This window comes from Calidris pugnax, unplaced genomic scaffold, assembly GCF_001431845.1.
Source record: "Calidris pugnax isolate Ruff unplaced genomic scaffold, ASM143184v1 scaffold75, whole genome shotgun sequence".
In the NCBI taxonomy this organism is placed as follows: Eukaryota; Metazoa; Chordata; class Aves; order Charadriiformes; family Scolopacidae; genus Calidris; species Calidris pugnax.
The window spans coordinates 189510-197039 of NW_015090908.1; the positions used below are offsets into that span (position 1 = coordinate 189510).

The following is a 7530-nucleotide window of genomic DNA, read 5'->3' on the forward strand; positions in this document are numbered from 1 at the left end:
CTACCCCTGGTTCTGCCTGCAATTGGGCTAAATCCCTCTGCCCCCTCAAACTGCCCTTCCCCTTCCCGGCTGTGGCTTCCTCTTGCCTTTCCCCCATCCTCCTGGCCCAAATCCTCTTCCCCTTTGTCTTGGGGCCACCATTAACACTAAATCATCCTCCTCCCTCTCACGTTTGAGATGTATTTTCCCAATGCTACATGCAGAACAACATCTCCTCAGGTTTTTATTCCCCCTTTCTTTTTCCAGTGCCAGGACCATAGGGTCCTGTGGAGTTTGCCCACAATCCTTCTGCCACTCTGGGTGGTTTCCTAAAGTGAAAAACAAATCTACATATGGTACTTCATCCCACCAAAATAACTTAAGATGTAAAATTGTATTATATTTTAACGTCCCATTCCTTGGCCATTTTTCTTGATCTTCTAAAATATAGAACAGCCACCAATTATTACAACATTCAATCAGTTGTTTCCCCATGAGGGAGTCCCCTCCTACTTGTTTCCAGTGTTTCAATATGCAACCTAAAGGAGATTTCTTTAAGATCTCCCCTTCTGAAAGGGCTTGTTACCCATTATAGGATAACACTCAACAAGTAGAACATCTGCACTTACATAATGTAGGCCTGGGATGGACTCAGGGACACCTTATTGAGCACACCCAAGATTCCTGCCCTGCTGTTGAAGAGATCAAAGCCCAGCTCTGCCAGAATCCTTGAAATACAGCCCCAAACAGCAAGTGTGAGCTCTCTCGCTCTCTCCCTCCCTTTCTAACAAGGACTCTCTTGTCAATAAGGACTCCATCTCACTCTGCGGTGCCTCCATCCCCTGCCTGCCTCTGCCCAGGTGCTGCTGCTTCAGAGGTTCCCCGATCCATGAGGTGCTGAGATTAAATTTGTTCTTTGCCTTTCATCTGTGGTTTGTGGTTCTTCCTGTGTCCTGCCTGCATCAGCTCACACCCCTGCCCAAACCGTTACTTGAAGCCGGGTGGAGGGGACACACCAAACAGGACAAACCCGCCGTGCAGTAAGGGCAGACATCTTGTACTGTATGGAAATACCCTATGTTGAACATCGAGATCTTTTCCCCCCAAAAGCTCTGGAGAGCTGCCAGGCAGAAAAGGACCTGGGGGTGTTGGTGGACTATCGGCTGAACAGGAGCCAGCAGTGTGCCCAGGTGGCCAAGAAGGCCACCAGCATCCTGGCCTGTATCAGGAACAGCGTGGCAAGTAGGGCCTGGCTGAGATTAAATTTGTTCTTTGCCTTTCATCTGTGGTTTGTGGTTCTTCCTGTGTCCTGCCTGCACCAGCTCACACCCCTGCCCAAACCGTTACTTGAAGCGGGGTGGAGGGGACACACCAGACAGGACAAACCCGCCGTGCAGTAAGGGCAGACATCTTGTACTGTATGGAAATACCCTATGTTGAACATCGAGATCTTTTCCCCCAAAAGCTCTGTTCTTCCCTCTCCCCAGAGGGGAGACCTGAAGCCGGGTGGAGGGGACACACCAAACAGGACAAACCCGCCGTGCAGTAAGGGCAGACATCTTGTACTGTATGGAAATACCCTATGTTGAACATCGAGATCTTTTCCCCCAAAAGCTCTGTTCTTCCCTCTCCCCAGAGGGGAGACCAAAGCAAACTGAAGGACAGCTCTGATACTGAGTCAAGTTCATGGCTGGACAGATCAGTCTGATCAGTGAAGGTCACACTGGAGGAAAATCTAATGTGCATTTGACTTCCCAAGCAGGCACAGATTGACTATATTCCATGAATTCAGTCAGACCAAATGGATCATGCACGCACAGCTCAATCGCAGAAGAGCTGAAGGAGCAGCAGCTTGACACTGAATGGGAGTGTGGTGAGAAAGACTGAGGGACGGCTTATTTATTGTAAAACCAGAAGAGCAAATCCTAAATTCACAGAAGGCTGTTTATATCTTTGATATTTGGGACAGTGCTTTAGCTGTTTTGTTAGTCAGAACAATCCTATTAAAACCCAAACAATTTTAATAACAGCCAAAATAAGTAAGGTGGAAACAAATAACCACACAAAGTAATAATTCATTAATAAAATGCCATTTTAATTACTTTTTTTACAAGGAATCCAGCTATACACTATAGAAAAATAAACACCAAAGGGACACTTTGCAACTTACAACACAGTGATGCAGGCACACTTCAGCTGTTAACGTAGTAGTAATTTCACACAAGAATGTAAAATATTGTTCTTAATTAAAAGTTATTTCCTCTTACAGTACTAAAATATAATAAAAAGAGTCATATAAAAATCGGACGCAAAAGCACTGCCCATTATTCAGTTGCAGAAGAGATCACAACTGCCTCCCTTCGGCATGGACCAACTCTGAAGGAAGCAATAACTCGGAGAGGTTCACAGTACAGACTTCAGAAGTGTTATCATCACTTTTTCATGTGTTTCTGGCGAGGTGGGCCTGGAACTTGTCCTAAATATAAATAAAACAAATGAATATTAGAAAGCTGTTTGTGTTATGAAGCAACCGGGTGCAGTTAGTGGCACATCATTTCCTCAATGGGCTTCATACGAGCTACGCTGAAGCAATTACCATTTTCATAAAGCACCCAGGAACAATACAAAACAAGATTTGAAAGCTCACACCTCTGCCAAAGTGAACACTCACCATTAAGACCAGTGCTCAATCGCAGGCCGCCTTCACACATGGCCATGCAGCTGCTCACGTCAACCCCACCACCCTGATAATGACTCAATACCCATCCTGTTGCTGGACAACATCTTGTCACTCAGTAGGTGTTTTAATGTTCATTAGAAACTGGGAAACCATTTTGCTTACACCACTGTTCTAAAGGGTGCAACATCATTCTGTAATTCCCAACATCATCATTCTGGGAACATGAAAATTACAAGACCAGTACGCACTTTCCACAAAAATTGCTATTAATGGTGTCCCAGCTGTAGAATACTTAGCATAAAGCAAACCACCTTATTTCTAAGAAATGCTGTCAGGTTTCAATTCTAAAATTTGTTTCCTCTCTCTGCATCTGCCATAAACAACTGCAGGATTTGGAAAAAAAAACCACAAAGTCACTGTATTAAGGTTTCTAGGTAAAATCCTGCTGAGAACAGTATCACAGTTCCCACGTGGAACTGTCACTGCAGCTGTTGAATTTAGTGATACTAGCAAGACTGGGATTTGTAAGCAAAGTTAGCCTTTTTTGTTTGATTGGGTTTTAAACTTTTTTTTTTTTTTTAATTAGATCAACTCAGAGCAGCAGAAAACAGGCAGTGTTTTAGACTTTCCCCAGAGCTGCTGCCCAGCTATACCAAAGCTCCTGTGAACGTTGACAAAGACAAGATTCCTCTCTTCCTAGAGAAACACATAATTTTAAAGCTTAATTTTTCAAAGTTAACAGTAAATACATGTTAGGAATGCAACGTCATCATAAAAAAATTGCCTCAGAAATTAACTTAAGTCATTATTTTTCCAAAAGCAGGAAAGTCAGTAAGTCACACTTCATAATGCCTTTTACAGATTGTGGAGAACCAAGTGCAAACAATACAGCACCTCTACCAAAGAGGTTAAATGTTCAGATCTGGTACTGCTGAGGAGCCAGCGCAGAAGCTACTTAAATGAGCATCTGCAGTGACTGCAGGGCCAAGACTCACAATTTAATACTGTGATCAGGGATTTAATCTCCACCTCTTCTCCCATAAAAACCACCACAGAAATGATCTGCTGACCAGCACTAAGAGTACTGGTGACTGGAAGAGATTTTCCAGGTATGGTCAAATATTTTTCTCATCTTGGCACAATCATTATAAAGCGACACTTCTTCAGGCAAAAGCAGAAGACAATTACGGGAGGCAAGTCTGCCTGGGAAACATGACAATGTTATGCTTCGGTGAAAGAAATCTAAGATGTGCATGTGCAATGTGTGAAGAGATCCCCGTGGCCCTCCCATAGCACCACAGCCAAGTATCTACCTTGGAATCTTTTCAGCTTTTGGCTGAAATCATGGGAACTCAAGAGTCGTGGCTGGTGGAAAAAAGTAATCAGTGCTTGCCTAGAGATCAAGGACCTGACCCAAAGGTAGCATGATGAAGTAAATTGATTGTGTGGATGAGCAGCCAGAAGGAACACGGGAAAGGAAGCAGCAATAGCAGATGAAAAGGATAAAGGCTGGATGAAAACACCAATGGCATTATCTCACCTGGTGGTCCACACTAGCTCAGACCAACACAACCCTGGATGGGTGAAGCAAGCTTTGGGGAAGATGCTCCAAAGACCTCCACACAGGAGGCAGCGCTGGAGCTTTGTGCTTCTCCCTTGGCCTAGACGAAGCTATCTATGTGTGATACAGATGTGGACCACGGTCACCACGATCCCATCCCTATCAGTGATTTGAGCTCCCGTGGGTGCCCTCCCCCAGGAGCACGGCTTTCCCTGGCACAGCTGCGGCGTGGGCCGAGCGCACCGGCTCTGTGTGCACCCGAGTATAGATATTGTGTTGCTGTTTGATGTACGTTGCTGCCCTGTGGTGGGAAGAGAGACACCAGGAGTCTGCCCCTGCCACAGAATGGTCACACCTATAAACAGGAAACAAGTCATCTGCAGATTTGGTCTGGCAGAAATGACACAGCAGCCGCAAGTCCAGCTCTGTTTTCATAATCCAGAGATACTAATACACTGGAGAAGGCTTAGACAGGAGTCTCAAGAATAGCAAAACATTAGAAAACACATCTAATTATATCTTGATAGGAGATGATTTGAGGATGACATGATGACAGTTTATAAGTTCTTCCTTGGCACATGGAATTTCCATGATTTAACTAAGACATAACAAGAGTGAGTAACTAGAGTATTAGTTGAAGTAAACACAGTCTAAAAATTAGTTGGCATTGTTTATGATAACAAAGATAAGTGCCACCACAAACCTTTGTATGCTCTTCAATCAATCTTAGAACTAGACGGCTGTTTTTACCAGCCTCCAATTTATTATGTTTTTTTAAAATCTGCTATGGAATATAAGGAAGCAGTAAATGAGGGAAGTATTATAGTTTGTGCTGCAGAGAAAGTCCTGCTCAGCTATTACAATGGTTCTCTTTGACTTTAAAGCAAATTAACTCTATACACAACTTCATTTAAACTGCAACATTTGCTTATTTAGACTTGGTAACAGGAGGGGTTGGAAATCATATGAAATTATTCAGCCTTATCGCTGAAGAATTTCACTAAGAACTTCTTCTGAGAAATGCTTTACCTTGATTAGTTTTAGATATGATTCATAAAAAGGTTTCATTTCAGAGACTTGCTTAATTTTTTCTCCTCTTCCCCCTCCCCAAATAATTAAAATTGTTCATTAAAATGATGCTCTTTACACAGTGTAAGTGTTATAAGCAGTATGTTGGAAGAACCTTGCAAAAAGCAGCCCAGGCTGCTGGCAGCTGTGAGGGGTGACAAGGTGGTTGTTACCTGGCTGCGCGCCCCCCAGTCTCTGCTGGATGACCTCCAGGCGGTGGATGTACTCCGTTAGCGACCGTTCAGGGTCCTGAGCAGGCACAAGTGACTTTTCTGAAGCTGGACTTGGGGATGGATGCAATCTTAAAAGGAAAACAAATTATTTTCTTCTTCTCATGCTATACTTTTAGATAGATATAACTAGGTTACATTCATACAGACAGTAATTCAGTGCAAAGCAAACTAAAACAACAGTAAAAACAACCACCACCAAAAAGTTACGTATAAAACAACACAGACCAGGGATCTGTGTATACAGGGGAGTTAGAAGAAGGGATGTTTTGATATAAGCTGGAGTATCTATGAATCTCTGTCTATTGATATGCACCACAAAGTCCCACAGGTAAGCAAGCTGCAGCCAGCGGCAAGTCCAAATGACAAGTGAGAAAAGACCCATTTCTGGAGAGAAGAACTAGAAAGCACCGTGCCACAGCCAGGCATGTCCTCTGCTGTTCTGCAGGTAAAATGCTATTGTGAAGGACAAGGTTGAAAAGTGAGACCATTTAGATGGTACACTGTTGCCTTTTGGGACATTAACAACAAGTTTCAAATATCAGCAGAAATATACATTGAAGGGACACTGCAAAACACACTCCTATGTGGATTTAGGATTTATACCTTTCCTTGCACTTTTTAATTAGCAGAAGGTAGTTCCTATCCATCCCTTCTCTCTGCATAGGTTACGTGATGCCTGTTGCTGCTTTTGTTTCCTAGTGAAGCTCTCTCAGGTTCACATTAGACTTCAGCTACCACTAACCCAGTCACACAGAGTAATCTGTCAGGGCCTACCCTTGTTCCAGATGTCTTTTTTTTGATAGGTAAGCTGCCAGCTACTGCTTCTGGCTGTCAAATGCAGATATGTGCTGTGACAGAGGAACAGGGTGGGGAAGAAATAAGTCTTATGGGAAATGCTTGCAGGTCACAGAATCCCAGAATGCCATGGGGTTGGAAGGGACCTCTGGAGATCATCCAGTCCAACCCCCTGCCAGAGCAGGGCCACCCAGAGCAGGTCCCACAGGAACGTGTCCAGGCAGGTTTTGAATGTCTCCAGAGAAGGAGACTCCACCACCAGTTCCTCCTCATGTTTAGATAGAGCTTCTTCTATTCAAGTTTGTGCCCATTTCCTCTTGTCCTGTCCCTGGGCACCACTGAAAAAAGACCAGCCCCATCCTCCTGACACCCACCCTTTAAGTATTTATAAGCATTGATCAGATCCCCCCCTCAGCCTTCTCTTCTCCAGACCAAAAAGGCCCAAGTCCCTCAGCCTCTCCTCATAAGAGAAATGTTCTAGACTCCTAATCATCTTTGTAGCCTCTGCTGGACCCTCTCCAGCAGTTCCCTGTCCTTCTGGAACTGGGGAGCCCAGAACTGGTCCCAGTGCTCCAGATGGGGCCTCCCCAGGGCAGAGCAGAGGGGCAGGATGACCAGGATGACCTCCCTCCACCTGCTGCTCACACTCTTCCCGATGCTCCCCAGGATGCCATTGGCCTTCTTGGCCACAAGGGCCCATTGCTGGCTCCTGGGCATCCTGTTGTCCACCAGGACTCTTGGGTCTTTTTCCTCAGAGCTGCTCTCCAGCAGGTCCCCCCCAGCCTGTACTGATCTCTAACTCTCCAAAATGTTTTGCTGAATTCCATCAAAACAGAACACTACATGTCCTTCTTGACAATCACTGTCCTGTCCTCTAAATTAGTCAGCACTTTTAAAAGCCGTAAAATAATTTGGAGCATGTGCTGTCTTTGCATACCCCTAGATCACCACAGCTACTCCCTCACTAGTTTGGGTTTTTTTAATGAAGAAAATTCTTGCCTGCTGGTTAAAGTTTCTAATTTTGCAAGGAGGTTAATAAACAAAGAAGGCATCCCAAGCTGATGGGACTGAGAACAGCTACTTTCAACTCCTAAAAATCCTTACTTTAAGGAGGAAGCCACATAAAAGGAGTGACTTGGGAAAAGAGATGCTACACACAGTAATAGACTATAAAATACCTGAAGTTATTCTGGGTCCCTGGGAGTGGGGAGGAC

At 44.4% G+C, this 7530-nt stretch overlaps 1 long non-coding RNA gene across 1 annotated transcript; it reads right to left on the reverse strand.

Annotated features, from left to right (window-relative positions):
- Positions 1-2053: 2053 nt before the first annotated feature.
- LOC106892201 lies at positions 2054-5851 on the reverse strand. Its single transcript, XR_001412829.1, has 2 exons — positions 5462-5851; positions 2054-2455 (listed from the first exon to the last, which is right to left on the reverse strand). It is a non-coding gene; the product is annotated as an uncharacterized LOC106892201 (long non-coding RNA).
- Positions 5852-7530: the final 1679 nt, after the last annotated feature.